Source organism: Schistosoma haematobium, chromosome 2 (genome assembly GCF_000699445.3).
Source record: "Schistosoma haematobium chromosome 2, whole genome shotgun sequence".
Taxonomy (NCBI): Eukaryota; Metazoa; Platyhelminthes; class Trematoda; order Strigeidida; family Schistosomatidae; genus Schistosoma; species Schistosoma haematobium.
The window spans coordinates 8,853,834-8,876,518 of record NC_067197.1 but is presented as its reverse complement, the minus strand read 5'-3'; positions in this window follow the sequence as shown (position 1 = coordinate 8,876,518).

Here is a 22,685-nt window from a genome sequence, read left to right as displayed (position 1 = left end):
ACAATCACGTAATACGATTGATAAAATTAATGAAACTATTAGCAAAATCGGTCAGCAAATTGACTTATAATTATCACTAGTGTTGTTTTTCTTTTATCTTCATTCACTACAGATGATTACAGTAGGTTTCTCTATCAGTTGCTCATTCAGTAAATATCTCAAAACCTTGTCAGTCTAATTGGAGGTTTAGCGACACAATCATGCATGCAAATAATCAGTATAAGCAGTCGAGCAAATCTCCTGCAAACTGAAAACATCAATGTCGAATTTACCCCAACACTGACTAAGGTTCAAGCCATTATCATAGACATGAGTTGGGAGTGTACTCCCCTTGGTTACAACTTATGTTCTCCCTGATAATCACATGAGCATCACTCACTGTTAATCATCTTGTAAAAACATATTTAGCCAAATACATCTTGCAGCACCACATCACTTAGTAATATGACACATAGGCTTAACTGATTTCAATAACTTATAACCACTATATCTCAATTAAATCGTATTCCGCCTTATAATAAACTGCATACTTGCAACTAACTTGTATGCCCAATCAGCCGGCAAGTATAAGTATAAATAAATAGTCTGCCACAGATCAGAACATTGAGTCTAGAGCATGTCTCTTACGAACACACTCATGTTTAACGATTTGTTCCTAGCTATCTGTCCGAAATTCATATAATCATCACTCACGTATTTAAATTTTGTTTTGATGAACATTCATGTGTATTAGTAGTATTACTAAATTCTATCACGGCCAAGTAAAAATGAGGTTGAGAAAATCTCCCTGTAACTAAATAAACCGTATCAAACTAACTGGAACACTAGTCGGAATTCTTCTCCACGGTATACTTTTGTTCCTTCAGTTAGCCTACTAATACAGATGCATTTGGAATTCAACTCATATGGACAACTTACCGGCATAATCGTTATTTGATTTCATAATTTAAACCAAAACTAATACCAATATTAATATTTCTACAACATTCATTACTTTAATACTTCTAAACACAAAATACTTACTACCTATACGTTAAGTTATTAACCAACGGCTATTAGCACGCATCGTTTTATTATTATTATTGTTATGCCATTCTTTATAGTTCAAATAATCTTCACCCAAATTCTCATTTCAAGCATGTTAAGCATGAAGGTAGATATTTTAAAATTATTACATGTATTTTCCGACCAGAAGCTGCCGCCTTCTTTTTGATTTATCTTTCAGCTTACCAATACCCGGAGGATTCTTATTATCCTTGGTAACCTCCGGCGCGCGACGATCCCATCCAATTTGGTATCGAACCAACATCACGTTGATTCTAGTGGGAGAGTAGTGTAGTGGCATTGGACAATAGCCACACAATCCACAAAGCTGTGAACACGAGACTACTCAGAAAATAGATATTCAATATTTAACGCGGAGAAATACCTAACAATGGAGAAGGCGCGAATAATGAATTGACTGGAGTTGATCGAGTGGCATGGCTCGGCCGTGCAGGCGTGGTCTCTGCTGAATGTTACCTTATATCTTCTATTCATATTAAATATATTGTTCTTTCTCTAGCCTAACCTTGTTCTACATCATGTATTGGTAATTGATACGATACAGTGAGTTGGTGTAGTCGATGGTGTGACATCCACGTAAAATCTTATAGATTAGGCAGTTATATCATGACAAATCTACAAATTTAGGATTAGGTCTATTATTAGAGCAGTACTAATATCATAGTAGACCATAATTCTACAAAGACTTCAGCATCTGGGTGGAAGAAGCATGGGATACAATGGACATTTATGATGCAGTTGGACGATCTGGACTTCGCAGATGATCTGACCCTTCTATCCCAAACGCAACAACAAATGCAGGAGAAGACGAACAGTGTGGCAATAGCCTCAGCAGTAGTAGGTCTCAATATACACAAAGGGAAAGGCAGGATTCTCCGATACAACACAGCATGCACCAATCCAGTCACAATTGACGGAGAAGATTTGGAAGATGTAAATACCTTTATATATTTGGGCAGCACCAATAATGAACATGGTGGATCGGATGCATATGTGAAAGCGCGGATCGGTAAAGCAAGAGCAGCATATTTACAACTGAAGAACATCTGGAACTCGAAACAACTGTCTGTCGACCAACAATAAGGCCAGGCTTTTCAATATAAATGTCATGACAGTACTACTGTATGGGGCAGAAACCTGGAGAACTACGAAAGCCATGATATAGAAAATACAGTTGTTTATTAACAATTGTCTACGCAAAATACTTCGGATCCGTTGGTCAGACACTATCAGCAACAACCTGGTGTGGGAGAGAACAAACGAGGTTGTAGTGGAGGAAGAAATCAGGAAGAAGCGCTGGAAGTGGGTAGGACACACATTGAGGAAAGCACCCAACAGCATCACAAGACAAGCCCCAACATGGAATCGTCAAGGCTAAAGGAGAAGAGGAAGACCAAAGAACACATTACGCCGGGAAGTGGAGATAGACATGAGAAAAATGAACAAGAATTGGATGGAATTAGAAAGGAAAGCCCAGGACAGAGTGGGTTGGAGAATGCTGGTCGGCGGCCTATGCTCCATGAGGAGTAACAGGCGAAAGTAAGTAAGTAAAATACGTCTGGGTAGAATAGAGTGTGGATATAAACTTGGAAACAGAGAGACTAATTTAATGACTGATATGTCATTCAATTGGTGTTAATCAACTATGATCAATGAATAAAAGAGGGACGGAAAACTCATATAAAATGGGATTTTTAAAGATGGAGACTTTTAGACATGTAAAAGAGCCTGGAAACCTGATATATTACAGTGAATGAATTAGGTTGAAGGTAAAATATTTTAAAAAAATGTTATACTGAGAGCTAATTGTTTCCAGAGTTATAATATGAAAGGATTCTGTTGAAAGAAAAGACCCTTTGATATGGCCGAATGACTGAATACACATTGCATAAAACGAAGTTATTATTTATACAAAAAATATTCACCAACGTTAGTTTTGAGACTCACTTATAATTCTTCGTAAAATTCTTCAAAGCACTAGGCAAAATGGCGAAAATATTTTGATTAACTACAGTTCTTTGGAAAACACTAAGAAATATCTGGAAAAAACACATTGCTCCCAAAATGTGACTGTACTATTGCTAGATTTGTAACTTAGTTTAGGATCTCTTTTCAAAGCTTTTAGATAATCTGAATCGTCTGTTGTCCTAATTTTTTTGTATAAAAACTAACCTTTGAGTCATTCGTTTAGATAGTCCTACTTTCTGTTTTCTACTCAGGATCCAGGTATCTAAGAATGTACGTGTCTCACTTTATCTATTATATTATTTATAATCTAATTTTGTAACTCACGGTTAATTCTGAACACGTCGCAAATTCATGCTGGTGACCTTTATTTTTATGGAATTCGTCTTGTGAAGAAGATACTGATTTACTTTATACACAATCATCCATAGTTTGAGACGATTTCGTCCACTCTGTAAGTTTATTTATTCACTTCATTTGGTAATAAACTTACTATTGGGTTATTCTCAAAGATGTATACTGTCATGTTATTAAACATGAACACTGGGATATAGGTACATCCAGTTGATGAATTCCTAATAGGACAAAATGTGAGTTTTGTATTTAATTACTAACTATAATCCTAATAAACGAACTGTTACTATACTCTAGTTCAATTTAAAATGTTTTGGATTATCTCGTCATTGATCTTTTTGATTGAAATTTGATCAGTCTTGGTTGACATATATACCTCCTGTAGAGATAGCTTCAGTATGACCATCATAACACAAGCTGATATAGAATGGATAAAATGTGGCTAACGCAGGAATCCAGGACACACGTTTCGTCCTATTTTGGGACTCGTCAGATGGATGTACCTGCATCCCAGGACTCGAACCCAGGAGCGTTTTCCTCAAACGTTATCGTATTATTCGCTTAGCTATTGAGTTTAGATAGCCACTAACCTGTGTAACACATATGAGTTGTAATTCAATTTGAAATGGTTTGGACTATCTCGTTGCTGGTATTTTTGACGGTTAGCTACATTCTCTCAATTCTGTATCGAATATTACAATTTTCTGTTTTAATAATCAGTAGAATAAATCCACAAATGCAGTAATGAATAAATCACTTAGGCTAATAACTAATTTTTATTTCAATGGTTAAGATCATGAGTCAGTTGAAGCTAGACCACCATGGAAAACCTGGAAGCACTGGATGGCCGTTTCGTCCTATTGTGGGACTCCTCAGCAGTGCGCATCCACGATCTCGCCCCCTGCGAGATTCGAACCCAGGACCTACTGGTTTCGCGCTCGAGGTCGTGAATGCGCACTGCTGAGGAGTCCCACAATAGGACGAAACGGCCATCCAGTGCTTCCAGGTTTTCCATGGTGGTCTAGCTTCAACTGACTCATGGTCTTAACCATTGAAATTACTATAATATCCACAAAAACCATCTGATATTAATTTTTATTTATTTGTCGACAGAGAGTTTAATCAAAAAGTTCAAATTCATTACTGTATTAATTATGGTCCGATTTTCATTCTGCCATGAGTAATATGTTACGTGACAGAAATTCTTCAATATGTTTACATCTATTGTTTAATCAGTTTCATTTATGTAAAAGGTATACTGCATTCCATTTGTACTTTTTGATAATGATATATTACAGATTGTTTTTAATAGTGTCTCATTTTTTAAACTACAGTTTGATTATGTGCTTCTGTTGTCATACTGATCGCTGCTTGCATTATATACTTTCAGAAATTTTCTAACGTACTGTCCATTTCCTCGATCAGGAACCTCGATATTTCCTGTTGTTGTCTATATTCATCGATTTAAGTGGTAGTATATTATCCCTATTAGTCGCTGTTCATATATGTGTAGGTGACGAGAGCGTTCAGGTTGTCCAATTTAATGTTTTTTTACGATTGGTGAAAATTGCTTTCAGTAAAATGGTTCTGTTGGCTTCTTGGTCGTAATAATTATTACTTACTTACTTACGCCTGTTACTCCTCGTGAAGGAGCATAGGCAGCTCACCAGCATTCTCCATCCAACCCTGTCCTGGGCAATCCTTTCCAGCTCCTTCCAGTTGTAATTCATCCTTTTCATATCTGCTTCTATTATCCGACGCAATGTGTTCTTTGGCCTTCCTCTTTTTCGCTTCCCTTCAGGATTCCGCGTTAGGGCTTGCCTCGTGATGCAGTTTGACGATTTGCGTAATGTATGTCCTATCCATTTCCATCGTCTTTTCCTAATTTCTTCTTCAGCTGGAAGTTGGTTTGTTCTCTCCCACAGAAGGCTATTGCTGATGGTATCCGGCCAATGGATGTTGAGTATCTTGCGAAGACAGCTATTTATAAATACTTGTACTTTCTTGATGGTGGTTGTTGTGGTTCTTCAAGTTTCAGCTCCATACAGTAAAACTGCCTTGACGTTGGTATTGGAGATTCTCACTTTGATATTGGTTGAAAGTTGTTTTGAGTTCCATATGTTCTTCAATTGTAGGAATGCGACCCTTGCTTTGCCGATCCTCGCCTTTACGTCTGCATCTGAACCTCCTTGTTCATCGATGATGCTTCCTAGGTATGTGAAGGGTTCTACATCTTCCAGAGTTTCGCCATCAAGAGTGATTGGATTGCTGTTTTCCGCTTTGAATTTGAGGACCTTGGTTTTCCCTTTGTGTATGCTGAGGCCTACTGATGCAGAGACTGCTGCTACACTGGCTGTCTTCGTCTGCATCTGTTCGTGTGTATGTGATAGGAGGACTAGGTCATCTGAGAAGTTCAAATCGTCTAATTGATTCTGAGCTGTCCATTGTATTCCGTGTTTTCCTTCAGATGTCGAGGTCTTCATAATCCAGTCGACCACCAGAAGAAAGAAGAAGGGAGAGAGTAAACAGCCTTGTCTGACTCCGGTCCTTACTTGGAATGCATCTGTCAGCTGTCCTCCATGCACTACTTTGCACTGTAGTCCGTCGTATGAGTTCCGGATAATATTGACAATCTTTTCAGGAACTCCGTAGTGTCGAAGAAGTTTCCATAATGTCTTCCTATCTACACTGTCGAATGCCTTTTCATAATCAATGAAGTTGATGTATAGTGATGAGTTCCACTCAACTGATTGTTCGACGATGATCCGTAGTGTTGCAATTTGGTCTGTGCACGACCGATCCTTACGGAATCCAGCTTGTTGATCTCGTAGTCGGGCGTCTACTGCATCCTTCACCCGGTTCAGCAACAATCTGTTGAAGACTTTCCCTGATATTGACAGTAGTGTAATGCCTCTGTAGTTTTCACATTTGCTCAGATCTCCTTTCTTTGGAATCTTGACGAGGTGTCCTTCTTTCCAGTCCATCGGCACTTGTTCCTCCTCCCAAATCTTTTTGAACAGAAGGTGGAGCATGCTTGTGGTTGCTTCGATGTCTGATTTCAGTGCTTCAGCTGGTATGTTGTCGGGTCCTGCTGCTTCCCCGTTCTTGATTTGTCTGATGGCCATTCTGATTTCTTCCTTCGTTGGTGGGTTGACATCTATAGGAAGATCTGTGTGTGCTGCTTCGATGTCCGGTGGATTCATTGGAGCCAGCCTATTCAGGAGTTCCTCGAAGTATTCTACCCATCTGTTACTCTGTTTTTGAATTTCGGTGATTGGCTTGCCTTCTTTGTCTTTGACCGGCCTCTCTGGTTTACTGTATTTCCCTGCCAGTTTCTTCGTTGTATCGTGAAGCTGTTTCATATTTCCTTCTCTAGCAGCTTTTTCTGCCGTCGTTGCTAGTTCTTCCACGTATTTCTTCTTGTCGGCTCTAATGCTCCTCTTCACTTGTTTGTTTGCTTCTATGTATTCAGCTTGTGCTTGGACTTTCTCTGCTCGTGTTCGGCCGTTGTTTATTGCTGCCTTCTTGTTCTTCCTTTCTTTGATCTTGTCCAGTGTTTCTGTAGAGATCCATTCCTTATGATGGTATTTCTTTAGACCCAGAACCTCTTGACACGTTGAAGTTAATGCTTCCTTGATGCCTTTCCAGTTGTCTTCCATACTAGTTTCTTCTTCTTTCAGTAGATCTTGTAAGGCTTGGAACCTGTTGTTGAGAGCTATCTTGAATTCATTGAGTTTGTCAGTATCTCGAAGGAAGGCTGTATTGAACCTTTGTATTGCTGTTTGTCCACTTGTCCAGTTCTTTTTTAGCTTCAGTTTTAAATTGGCTACAACTAGGTGGTGATCTGAAGCTACGTCAGCACCTCTCCTGGTTCTCACATCTTCCATTGTCCTTCGGAATTTTTTGTTGATGCAAATATGATCTATTTGGTTCTTTGTAGTGTGGTCTGGTGAGATCCATGTAGCCTTGTGTTTACGCTTGTGTGGAAATATTGTGCCTCCTATGACCAATTTGTTGAATGCACGCATATTTGCAAATCTTTCTCCATTTTCGTTCCTCTCTCCCAGTCCATGTCGTCCCATAATATCTTCATATCCAGTGTTGTCTATTCCGACTTTGGCATTTAGATCTCCCATCAGAATAGTTAGGTCCTTTCTTGGGCATTTCTCAATGATTGACTGCAGCCGCTCGTAGAACTGATCTTTAATTTCGTCGTCACTGTTATCATTGGTGGGTGCATAACATTGGATAATATTCATTGTGATCCCCTCCTTCTTTGTTTTGAATGATGCTTTGGTGATTCTGGATCCGTGAGATTCCCATCCTACAAGTGCATTTCGCGCTACTTTGGACAGCATAAGAGCGACTCCCTGAGTGTGTGGAGCATTGTCCTCTTCGTGACCGGAGTAAAGCAGCATCTCTCCCGTAGCTAGCCCTTTCTGTCCAGCTTGGGTCCAGTGGGTTTCGCTGATTCCCAGTACTGCTAAGTTGTATCTCCTCATTTCATTGATATTTGACTGGTCTTCCCGGTTTCCCACATTGTTAGAACGTTCCATGTACGTATAAAAATTGTTGCTCTGGTTGTTAGAAGGGGTATCGGCCTCGTGACTTCCGAAGGAACTCAGCTTTCACCATGAAGCGTCATAATTCTTCTAAATGAAGACCTTCTAACTCCCAGCGCAGAGTTAAAATGGTTTGGATTATTTTTTCTGGTAAGCGTTTTTTTAGCGAGTTAGTTTTCTACGGGATGGGGACGCTAACCCCATACCCAACCCTCCTCCTTTACCCGGGCTTGGGACCCGCAGTGACCCTATAAGAGCTACAGGCGGAGTTGTAATAATTATTAAGGGTTTCAAAATCTTTGTGATGAGTTTTGAGATATTTTTCTTGTGTGATAGGACAAACACTTTTCTAGATTTTATGACGACGTGTTAATCTGCTTCACACTTATAAATCAGTTTATGCAATTAGGCATTTCATGAAATAATAAAAAAACCCACTAGTACTTGAGGTAGTCAGGGATGATATTGTATTAGAATGACAATGAAAGCTTCACAGTTTAATCGTTTAATTCAAAGATTGCAACGTAATCGGAAGCGTTCATCTGAGATACAAAACATCTATATTCTTACAGATTTCAATGATCACTTAGACTGGTGACCACTTGGCGATAAGCATGGTATTAGGTACTACTTAGTGACGATTTATTTGTAAGTATCTCACCGCAGCAGGAGATCAGTCTAGGACCAAAAAAAAAAAGATTAGCAACGTCTTTAGATTGCGAAATTGGGTTATAAGAGTTATAATATGACAAGGAGCATTAAATCCCTCAAAATCTCATGTACGTTTTGGTTGCAAGCGCCAACTAGCATGGAACTTAGATCCATCGCTTCCTGTTGACTATCTCCAACCACCTACCATCTTAACATAGTACACATTATTATTATTGTCATCAGCTATATTCAATATTATGTTTTTGGTAAAATATAGAATTCTCAGCGTAAAGTATTTCAACAAGTTTCCGTTTCTTTCTTCTTGGTCGATCATGGCGATAAATATTGAGTGATCGTCAGTTAGATGTTAGCAGTTCAGTAAATGAACATCTGAATAATGTGCATTCTTTTCGCTGTATATTGCCAGCAACCACATTGGCTCTTATTGAGTTTTTTGTAACTTTGACAACGAAAGGTTGTACACTTTTCAGAAACGCAGCAGAATAGATCATGAGATTAATAAACATAACGATATATTAAAACAAACAAAAATAGATAACTTGTTGAAATATCTAGATGGCAGGAACAGGTAGCCCAGATGCTCAGGCAGGCCGACCTTGTTGTATCAAGCCACTTACACCAGTGACTACCTTGTAGCTTGATTGCTGAAATTCGATCAGCGCTAAGTGTTAGATAAACATTGGTCACTATTCAGTGATCAGTCAGTCACAGATTGTAGAAGCAGCAGCTGATAAGAATTATGAAGAAACAAATTGAATAAATTCATGTTATTCTCCCGTTCAAATCGTATTTATAACACTTTCGACTTGTTAAATGAACAATATTAGTGTATAAACTTATTTATCTGTCTCATTAAGCAAAGATATTGGAAAAACATTGTGTTAGTCAGTAATACACACTTTATGATAATATTAACATTAGTTCTTATTTGTAGACAACTGGTTAAGTAGTCCACAAATCAATAAACAACAAGTTTTGAAATAAACAACATTCTAGAACTACTAATCTATGGATCCTTTATTAAACAGAAAAACACAATCATAATTAATCGATCGAATGACAGACAAACAGTCGGTGAGCACATTTCAATGCTCTGTAAGTGAATAAGAAATCATATTTGTTACAAAACGGTAAATAGTGGTGTCTGTTTATCGATTCACTAATCCACAATGTAATGTTAACATATTTAAACTTATTGTAATGTCATTTTACGAAAAACAAATAATCAATAAACAGACAATTGTGAGTATACTTTTATGAGCGAAAGAAATTGAACCGATCAAAATAAACTGTTAATCAGTAATGTTCATTGCACGTCAATAAAAAAAAGATAACTTGTATAGGGGTTGTGGAGATTAATAAGTTTTTGATTGAGATCATGAACCGATTGATGTTAGACCACCACCTTTGGAAACCTGGAAGCACTGGACGGCCGTTTCGTCCTATTGTGGGACTCCTCCACAACCCCAATACTAGTAATCAACATGTGCTCACTAGTGACTAGCTTCGTGAGGGGATTCTCGGAGTTCTAGTGAAAAGCCGTGATCAGTGGAGCTAATCCACTTCGAGTAGAGACAGGTATCTACCTCAGTACAATGGAAGTTGGTCGCGCAATTTCGTGGATTGGTTGATGTTATACACTATCACCATTGGATGCCGACTCAGTGGTCCAGTTGGTTAAGCGTTCGCGCGCGAGACCGAAGGCCCTAGGTTCGGATTTCGCGAGCGGGATCGTGGATGCGCGCTGCAGAGGAGCCCCGCAATAGGACGAAACGGCCGTCTAGTGCTTCCAGGTTTCCAAATGTGGTGGTCTAACATCAATCGGTTCATGATCTCAATAAAAAAATACCTATTTACCTGTTCAAGATGTCCTGATTTATGTTTAATTTATCAAGTTATCCTTGTAATTCTCACAGTAATTCATGAATTTATGAGTTATTGATTGAAAGATCTAAAAAAAATTCCGTCACTTAATTCCAGATTTAAACCTTAATCCATCGGTTCTGATATTGTAACCAACCTACACAAAAGAATGCGATCTACACAGCTAATTTGTGTTTGTGCATGACTGAATGAAGGGGTGTTCACATTGTACAATGTAGTGTTTCAAGTTGTTGGTACGATTTATTTTTCAGATGATATTGTGCTTTTTTTTCTATTGTATTAAAACGAATGAAACAATCGCGTTTGTTTGTAATTGATCTCAGAATACTTGTCGTGATTTCTGAGATATTTTGCAAACATGGAAGGAACAACGATTTCCTGATTTGTCAGGACGATTTTGCTTTGGTGGGTTAATTTATTGATCACTTTATAATGAAGTTGATGGGGTAGTAATTTCTTGCGAAAGACGGATAGACGAATTTTTTACTATTTTTCATCAGTAGATACAATAGGTTTCTGCTTACTTGAATAACGTCTGTACACAATTCTGCCTGTGGATAGGTCAATTACCTATATGGCTAATGATCAAACCAAGAAGTCAATCAACAGGAATGTAGGGAAAAAATGAAAACAACGAACCTTGCGAGGATAACAAGTCAGAAAGTAGACCGTAAAAAATGAACTAATTTAATGTTTGTTAAACAGCTGCGAGCCTCACATCTGGATGAAGTATGCGCTGATAATATTATGCAGAATGACAATGAAAGTTCCCCAATTAGAATACGTACCTCAGAGAATATAACGCTCTCCGAAGCATTCATCTGAACTGCAAATCGTTGCCATCACTTCCAAATAAAAAACATTATTTCAATATATCAATTTTTATAGGTATTACTCATATTTTTGCATAACATTCATAAATGATTTATCGATTAATAACTGGATGATCAAAACGTATAAATATAACAAAATTTAAATCCTGGAACCAAGAAATCGAACAGATTTATTGAGTTATATACCTGCTACTATTAACTAATTGCTTAATATCAATATACTTAGGTTCATTTGTAGGATGTACTCAATACAAATCGATCTCATATGGGTAGAGCCGGAAAACCAGGAATTACTGGAGAGTTCTTCCGTCTTTGTGTGAGACTCCTAGAAGCGTATACTTGCAACCCCATTAAGAATCGACACCATGACCTGATCTCGTGTTGAACGTCTGACCATTAGAACCGCTGGAATGGCGTTCAATGGTGCAATTTTAATCAATTCGTGGTGCAAACTGATGATCACCCAGTACCACTGCTTTTCTCTAGACTTATCTGGATCCCATTAGTCATGACGTTTCCCTTGAACGTCAGGAGCATCATTAAGTAAGGGACAAATAAGCTAACTATTACACTATAATCAGGAAGAATCGTGAAGAGTTGTTCGATGATTATGGTGGTTAGGTGTTTATTACGGCAGCTGAACGTTCTGTGTCCTCACTTTTGAGAAATCCTATACCAGGATGAAACAGCTATCCCTCATTTACAAATAGAAATCGTCTCTACAACACCTCATCAACTAAACATATGAGTGGAATCAATTATTTTATAAATTTACAAATTGCATTTTACAAAAGGCAACTAGTTATTATATTTATCTGCAGATTGATTGACATAAATTTCAAAGGAAACTAGTTCACAATGAATAACGTCAATAGAAGTGTACATTAACGGTAAATGACAATTTTAACATTGATCTTTACACGTATAAAAAAATCGATGAATACTTTACATAGTTTCATGATACTAAATTATCAGAGAACCAAAAGAAAAAAAGAAAACTTGTGGCATTTTTATTAGAAGACAATATTACAAAATGGTACGCTTTAATTTCCGACTAGGAAATGAATAGTACTATGTAATCGATCAAACATGAACTTTACGCCTGATCAGCAGTTGGTCCCACCATCAGAATCAAAGTCAACATTTATGGATTGATAAAACTAGATTGAAGTAGAACTACAATTCAATTAAATATCACTAGTAAAAACTCTGGTTTTAATTCTACATTTCCTGTTCATTTTCAATCTGTGACGACGGACCATCAGTGAACTCGAGGAAGCTGTAAGAGGCTCAGAAGGAGCCGGAGACGTTCCATCCAGTCACCTTTCGGAAGAATATTCTAGAATTCCTACGTGTAGCTTCCCGATTCGATAATGCTAATAACCCCCTGTATGCGGATTGGAGGACTGTAATGATAACTTCGTTCTCACTAAAAACTATAAATACCTGACAATTTTGTACTATGATTGACACTGTTTGGAATAATATTCCTCTCATTAGTCTTCTGTCTTTTTATTGCGACTTAGAAGGGTTATGGTGTTCTAGTGCTCTGTTATACGCAGTATATCAAGAAATAAACTTTCAAGATATAACACAATCATGATTTGTTGAATCGAAATCTATCTTTAATAAAAAAATCCTTAAGATTATTCAATCAATCGTCATTTCGTACATGTATTTGTAGTCATTATGGTTAACTGAGTTGAAATTACTGCAATACATCATTATTTAAACATTACACTGAACTGGTAAAGTAATCATCTAATGTTTAGTAAAGTGAATTTGTGATTATTGATTTTAATTTGAGGATATTTTCAATAACACCAACTGGAAATATGAGAACATTTTTTAAACTTTAAAGGTGCCTGTGTTTGAGTTTATATTAGGTCCCCTTGACGGATGTTTCATATCAATGAAAGATAATAGTCTCACATAATATTAGTAATCTGTTACAAGAATACTAATTTATCAGTTCACTTTAATTTATGGTTCAGAGTTGATTAGAGCAGTAGAAGTAAAAATCAACACTTTAGGTCATACATGGGTCAGTAAGACAAAATTTATTTTATTCTGAATTTTGATTGATCTTATTTCATGATCTGAACGACCTTATTGGATAATTTGTTCTATCGTAGATCTAATCAGCTCAATCTATTTAATCAATTACTTTTCCTTTTAATTTTACATTTTCTAAAAATATATACAAGGAATAATATTTTTCAATAGTTCAGATCCTGAGTCCATTGAAATTAGACTATCATGGAAAACCTGGATGCATTGGACGGCCGTTACGTCCTATTGTGGGACTCGTCAGCAGTGCGTATCCACGACCACACCTCGCGGGATTCGAACCCAGGACCTATCAGTTTAGCGCGCGAGCGCTTAATCACTAGACCACTGAGCTGACCGGCATCCAACGATGTTAATGTCTAACTTCAACTAATCCACGAAATTGAGCAACACATCCACCATTTTCATCAGTGAGTTCTTATCTCACAACTAACCCAGTTGATACTGATCAAAATACGCTCACTAGCGATTGGCTTCAAGAGGTATATCCTGGGGTTCTAGTGAGAAGCAGTGACTAGTGGAGTTCAACCGCAAATATTTTTTCAAAAGTTTAATTTATCATATTCACAGGTCAACATTTCTCTTCTGATATTTTCGACATAATGAAATAGAAGGTTCTGAAATAGTAATCAAATTTGCTAGTGATTCATGTATTATTAGTTCAAACCAATTTCAATTATCTTATACTCATAGTATGGTGTGGGGTACTTATATCCATATAAGTAGTATACAACGGTGGTTAGGCGTAGAATGTATTTCAGTAGAAGATCGATAAGGAAAGTACGGGAACGGAACACGATTGGCATGAAAATGCATGAAAAATGAAATCTGAGACAATGGATTGATATTTGCAAAAGGAACAGTGAAGTTTGAGACGATAGATTGATATTTTGCAAGTTAACGATTTACTATATGGTTCTTAGATTTTAGTGAGATGCTCTGTAATCCCCTGTCAAGTATATTTGATTAGTCCTCATTTGTGTTCTTGTTCACTGAAGGACTGGTAGGTCCTTGGTTCGAATCGCGCGCAGGAGGGTCGCTGACGCGCGCTGCTTAGGAGTCCCACAACAGGACGAGACGGCCATCCAGTGCTTGCAGGTTTTCCATGGTGGTCTAGCTTCAATTGACTCATGATCTCAACTGTTGGAATTCACTAAAGTAGTTTGAAAGTCATTCAATAATCTTAAATTTCAATTACTTTCATTCTTTAACATTATTTGTTGTCATGATAATTATCATTTGACTACCAAATAGATCAAATTTATCAATGACATTCATTCGTTATAAAACTTGACTAATTATTTATTGATTCTTTCATATTTTAATCTTTAATTATCATCAGAATGGAATTTTTGTGGATATTATTAGTAATTTCAATGGTTAAAATTATAAGTCAATTGAAGTTAGACTACCATAGAATACTTGAAAGTACTAGATGATCCACAATAGGACAAAATAGCCGTTTTCCATGGTACTTACTTACTTACTTAAGCCTGTTACTCCAAATGAAGCATAGGCCGCCGACCAGCATTCTCCAACCCACTCTGTCCTGGGCCTTCTTTTCTAGTTCCATCCAATTCTTGTTCATTTTTCTCATGTCTATTTCAATTTCCCGGCGTAATGTGTTCTTTGGTCTTCCTCTCCTCCTTTGGCCTTCAGGATTCCATGTGAGGGCTTGTCTTGTGATGCTGTTGGGTGCTTTCTTCAATGTGTGTCCTATCCACTTCCAGCGCTTCTTCCTGATTTCTTCCTCCGCTGGAATCTGGTTTGTCCTTTCCCACAGTTGGTTGTTGCTAATAGTGTCCGGCCAAGTTTTCCATGGTAGTCTAGCTTTAATTGATTTATGATTTCAACTATTAAAAATGACTTTAATTATTCATTAATAACTATGAATTCATTTTCACTTTTGTTTTAGTTTTCTAATTAAAGAACATTATGAATAAATATTTTCTTAAAAAAGAGGTCAAAACAATCAATTTTGTCATAATGAGGATCATTTCAAATGATCCATAAATCGATATTTCATAAATCAATTCACAGAAATGTACATATCACATGATTGTTATATACATTCAATTTATATTCATTTTTAAATATTTAAATTATGGCGCAACATTTAAAGTTTCTTTTTTTGAATTTATTTGATATATATATGTATATACTTAAATATCACATGTAATATCAGTTTAAGTTTAAGCATGATAAGACAAAGTATATTAGGTAATTTAGTAATACAAATATATTATTGTTGAATTTAAGAGATTTCTTTTAATAAATGAGTTGCCTCCATTGAAAATTTACATGTTAAGTTTCTTTCTGATCATAACATAGTATTACGCTTTATTTTATTTAACACATAGATATTGGTACAAGGAGGCACCAAATACATATGCGCCACACAAATCTCATTTGATATGTGTGAAGGCTGTGATACTACCCGGGTGCCCAAACCGAAATAGGTGGTTTTCTTAAGGAGCCACACCCGGAGCCTTCGACCTGAAGGTCTGATCCACAAGGCAGTGGAGCATCGTAAGGAGATGTAGTCCTATGGTAGTCGGTGACCAACGATTAGTTTATGTGCCATTTGTTCCTTTAGGATACCGGAGCCCATGTGCACCATTGGTTTGGAATCAGGGTTTTCCAACTCCTCCAGGTGAACTCTCCATGTCCACCAACCCGGTTAAAGCGCCGGACATTCGCTTTTCGTCCTCTCAATTTCGTAAACAACACCCCCGCTACGAGAAAGCAGTGAGTAGGACTTCCCTGACAGAAGCTATATACGCGTGGCCAAGTGAGAGCATTTCGAGAGGGAGAGCTGACTCTCCTCGCTCTCGGCCGTACTAGGGCATTTGGGGGCTCACCAATCAATATACGATGTTGATTTGTCTTTATTTTCTCTCAATCTTTTATAAAATGTGATTACACTTTGAGAAGGAATAATTAGATATGTTAATAGATCATATAAAAAAAGGTGTATTTCCAGATGATTTCGTTGTTTTTGTGGGTGAGGGGTCTAATGAATTTTTATCCATTGTCTGCATGTTCTTACTTACGTCATACGACTTACGGTTTTTCTAATGAAATGTCAAAATATATTCGGGAATAAAACAATAAATATTATAATTTGATTTATTAAAGTCAGACATTAGCAACATAGAACCTGGTAAATATGTGTATCGGTTCAAGTTACTGCACCATATTAACACAATTCTTAGAATAGAGCAAGTAGTAACAGAAAATATTAAGCACTGAGAAGAAAGAGTTATTCTGAATCCAGTTATCTTATATGTTTGATTATTATTGAAATATACATATTGACAATTGTCGTGTCTAATCATCGACTTAAATCGCGTCAGTGAATAACGGAATTAAATAAGTCAAATACGAAAATGAATTTTTGAGTAACCATATTTTGTACACATTGATCCGGACACACGATCAGAGGGATGAAGTGAAGAGAAGGGAGCGAAACAAAATGACGAGCAGTAAAGAAGGCGTGTGAACCAACTCCATTTAATCAAGGGTTAACCGATATTTATAATCACACAAAAATAAGCTACAAACATGTGATGAGTAGTATAAGATGTTCATGCTCATATAAAAACAGTTAGGGTTGATAAGTGACTAATTAACAAGGTCAAAGTATGACTCAAGAAGAATAGATAAATTGTCCTGACCAGGAGAAACAAGTTCTATCATTTAACAAATAAGAATGAAAGCGGGTGATGACTGTTTGCATAGTTCCTCCAGATGTCCACCGAATCGCTGACCAATAATTGACCAATTGAAGCAAATTTCTGTCGTGGAAAAAGGGACAATAATGTCACAAACGAATCATGATTTGGAATATTTTATTTGTTCAGGTCTCAGGCAGGAGAAATCAACTGATAGAGCAGCATTTCGCTAATCTGAAAAATGAATTTTTGGAGGTCTGTTTTGTACAGTTATTTTCTTTGCATCGAGACTTCTCTAGAGAGCATTTAGCGACAACCACATAACCGGTAAGCTGCGTAAACTTCTCACATTATATTTGACCGTTGATTACAAAGAATAAATTTAGACCCAGATAATAATAATATTTTTGTTATATCCCAATGCGAAAAAAATTATATTTCTGACGTTTCGTGACTTAATGTAAGCCAGATAGTTACTTATTCAGTAAAGGTAGTCTAGACTTGGCTAGGACATAGTATATATGAAACTTAAAGACAAAACATAAATCGATTATATGCGAATCATGTAACTAGTGTGTTAAAAAATACATTACGAAGATGAAAAAGTTTAATTCTGAATGGACGCATTTTCTAAGGCTTTGTAGAAATTGATTTGTAGTTAACAGTACGGATTGAATTTAGCTCGACATCCGTTGAAAACCAGGTAGTAATGGGTAGTTGTTTCGTCCTAGTAACAATATATTTAGAAAATTCTAATTAGGGCCACCCCATTGACAAAACGTATGGCCTTCCAACAACTGAATTAGAATCCAATGGTCCATATTTCGTGTTTCATTCAATTTGCAACATTCATAACAATCATTCATTGCCATGGATGATACTTTTGTCACGACCAGCGTGGTTTAATTCCACCGATCACTGTTCCTTAATAATGAATTTAAACTATAATCAGTCACGTAAATTCTGAAATATCTGGTCAGGAAAGATAGATAATTTTCAAAACGTTGGGCGATTTCAAATATCACAAAATACATAGCGCTTAGTTTTTTCTTGCTTTCTCAGTCTTATCGATTTTAGATGGTAATAATAGTGAAATAATTTCAAATTCCTAGTTGCATATATTGTTTCGCAAACTAAATGTACCGCAAAAAACATACCTAAACTAGGATGTGTTATCCAATACCTAATCCTCAATACGGTAGGTCACCATGGTAATGGGTGAATGAATAAATTAACTTGTCGCATACATATACACGCACATAGATATGTAAACACTAATAAGGAAGCTATCATTCATTAAAATACAATAATCTATAAACAATACAGTTGGTGAACAGACTTGTATAAAAGCAAAAGAAACTTAAGAATTTGTGAATGAGGACATATTTATGATTGAATATATCTTGAATTAATGATTTCAAATGAGTTAAATCAGTTATGATGTTTTTTAAGTAACTATCCTTCTCTTCTAATCCCATTAGTATTGACATGAATTAATAAAATAAACGACTTAAATTAATAGTTAAAAACAAACAATAACAAAAGTTGAGATTGGATTTTGTTCAGGTCGGATAGTGACTTTCCTAGAAATCCGAGACGTGTTTCGTCCTATTTGAGGTTCGTCAGCGGGACGTACATGAAACTGATTGTTGATACTCATGCTAGGACTCGAACCCATTATCTCGTCAAATATCAATGCATTGTCCACTAAGCTTGTAAGCGCAAATAACCAACAACTTCCTCAATGAGTTTAACGGCCACACATACCAATAAAGATTGATCGGTCATAGTCCTTAATATCAACAACGACGACCCAAACCCTTAAAGACAAAATTCTTAATCATTCTATAAGCTTGTGGCTATCCGAAATCAATAGCTCAGTGGATAATCTATGCATGCATGAAGTGAAACATAGTGGATTTGAGTTTCAGTGAGAACAGCAACAGCGAGATAAACGTACACCCTGTTGACGATTCTCAGGTAGGACGAAACATGCATCCTGAATTTTAGTGCTAGCCACTGTTCAACTTTACTAAGCATTCATGTTTAAGAAGTTTTAGTGAAGGAATCCTCTTAGGGTGCACATATGTCAATAGAGAATGATCAATTATAGTTCATAACATCAACAGGGGGATAATGTATATCTTTGAAAATGGGTAAATTTTGTATCCACATGGACCTTAGGTTAACCTTTATAAGAAGCGAAATAAAGTTAAATAAAATAACACGTAAAACAAAAAATAACATTTATAAATAATGCCAACATTTCAACTAGTCAACATTTAGATCTAAGTCTTTTGCTGAGTTATATAAACGTAGTGAATAGTTGGGCATGATTGTTGTGAAATACTGTATTTTGTTGTCCTGCTTCTTAGATAACGCTCATAGTGCTGTGTGTGCTACCAACATCAACAGATGTAAGTAGTGTGTATCACTAATTGAAGGTGAAATGCCTGAAGGCGGAAGGTTAAGAAGATCGAAGGGAAGAGAAGGAGGACAGAGAATGATTGATGAGGAGACAAAGGAACAATCTAGTCTGAGACAATTGATTGACATTTTGCAAATGAATTATTTACTGTATGATTCTCGGATTTTACTAAGAGATTCTGTAATTTTGCGTTAAAATACATTTGGCTGTACCTACTGGTGTTCTCGTTCACTACAGTAGTACGTAGCAACTAAAACCTCAAAAGAATTTATTATTCCTCAGAGCTTCGTACTCACTGTGTTCGACTCTCACTATCGGTGTTATCATTCACTTATTTGGTATATCAATTATTCACTGTGTAATAAAGTCTATTGTACCATATCAGCCTAGTGACCATGTTACACAATCAAATGAAAAAAAATAGACGATGTAACACTCTATTGTTAGGTTCTAAAAAAAACCTGTTTATATTATTTTACAGATGTTAAAGGCATACTTCACTAATATACCAATCAGATGCATATAAAAACTATCAATATTTAGTTACTAAGATACTTAAGATTGATAAACATGGCAAAACAAAAGAATAAGGATGAATTTAAGTAAGTTCTTGAGTGACAATGAGAAAATGATTACCTTTTCATGGAAAGAACGATTATGAACAAACAATTAAAATGTATGTGATATTTGAAACATGAATACTTTAAATGTCATTACACCTGTATTATATTTCACAGATGAAATTATAGGAACTTTAAACGTTTCGCCATTCTTATTACTGAATCCACTAAGTGAACCTCCCGATCTGTTGTTACTTTACACTAACACTGACTCTGACAACCTAAAATAATAATAATAAGATGAACAGTAGATCAGAAAATAACTTGACATACATATTATGATAAACCTGACTGACCTAGTAGTAGTATTTATTACTTTTGTTGTTCTGTGATCTCTGCTTCCGTTTTATTTTCTCTAGTTGTAGTTGAGTATACCTGATTTATTATGGCTCAGCAAATGATTTTAAATACACCGTCCATACATCAACAGGATGTCCATTTAGAAAGAATTAAAAGTTCCCGTCTGGTGACTTTCGTCGCTGTGATACTTGTGAAAAATGTACTACATAAACAATTTTTGAGCTAGTAAACTTAAAACAATTTAATGTCGCATATCTGTTCTCTACATTTAACATTACTATCTATATCAAACTGATTACGATTGTAAACTGGCATGAATTCTGTAATTATTGTTTTCAGAATATATATATATATATATATATATATATATATATATATATATATATATAAATGTTATTATTATTATTAACGGATTTTTGAAAGGGAATAAAATATTCTTGATGTTTAGAACTAAAGAATTAACTGTATAACTGTTCATTACGACGGGTACAAGAAGTCTTCCACTCTATTCCTAACCCGAACTTTACTTCCGAACACTAACTCTCAGTCCTAATATTGAATTTTAACTTAAACTCTTAGCCATAACATTTTTGGGTTTGTTGTAATAAACTATTCATTTATATCACCTAAATTCTGATTCACTAGAATCAGGATCTTTTTCAGACGTCACTGAAGAGCATCCATAAAGTGTATTTCGCCACACAGATTAGTCATATCTCTATTCATAAGTTCAGGTGGCTGAAGTACGAACTTCGGGAAAGCCAAAACTTTAACTCAATGATGCAGATTTCTATTTGTGTTAATTTTAAGTCAATGTAAGGTATATTAGTTGTTATGAAAGCTATGAAAGATGGTTAGTAATTAATTTTTTATTGAGTTCGTTTATTGATTTCACTTCAAATTAATTACAGTTAGCTATTAGGATAAAAGTTTGTGAAATAAGATCTACTATGATTCCACTGATGTGCAATCCTGAACTTTTACAAATTTCTAATCAAATTTAAGTGTAAACATTAATGAGGAAGAATGTATTTGTAAAATCTCAGCGAAAGAATTGAACTGTAGTTATGAGAGTGACAAAAAGGAGAAACAGTTTTGTTTAGTGAATGGAAGACTTACTTGCGCAAAAAGTCTTTCAATAAACGTGATTACAACCACAAAATAAAGGCAACCAGGAATTAATGATTGACATTTTAGTTTGTTTGTTATAGTTACCAGCCTTAATTTATTAGCCATCAGGCTACATTTACAATGACCGGCTTACATGATGGGTAGTTGGAGCGAAACTTCAAAACCAGGCTTTCTTCTGGTTAGCAATCGTCAAGAATCTGTACCCATAATCTTGAAGAAACGGTTGGTGGTTGAAATTCGATCAACACTAAAGGATTAGGTAAACATTACATTGTTCACTATCTAGTGATTAACCAATGGCAAGTACCTCAGTCCTACAGGAGATCAATCAAGACCTAAATAGTTCATTGGTAACATTACAGACTGTAAAACTGGCTGATGCAGATTAGAATCCCTCGGGGAGCTTCATCTCCCTCAAAATTGCAAGTATGCCTCTCACGAAACCTACGTTGAGCAGGGTTTTCTGTTGACTACCTCCAACAACTTGATTTGCTAGATGAGATTCTTGAGAAATGAACCAGTATTTCAGAAGTCTACAAAATATTCCTTAAAGTCATTAACAACAGTTCAGATAGATCCACTCATTTACTATCCAAATTTTAAGTATTTTATTGCTACTCTTTTGCCGATTATTTAATATCTTGCTATCATGACAATTGTATTTTGAATATGACAAATACATCAGACTGCATAGTATGACACTGCCTTGTGACTTTTGAATCCATTATATTTAGTTATACGGTTTAAAATCCAAAAGTTGATTTGTTTTAGTTGTCAGATAGTGAGATTATCTTCTTTAAATAAGTCATCTAGAATAATTGTTACTGGTAAAATCTTGCTACGCTATATATTTGTCGACAAAACTCACTATTCAGTGAACTATTCAGTAATAAATACATTATAGGTTAATTCAACATTGTTATTTCTAACCGTCAATGTAAATAACTGGAAATGGATTTTCATGAATACAATTTCTTTTGATATATTGTAGGTACAATTTTTGTCTAATGGTGTCAATAACCGATAAATCTAAATTTATTCTAACAAATAATTTAAACAGATTACAAATATTCGACTTTATGTAGCATCATATGATAAATAGGTGGTAGCTAATCCTATTGAATTCT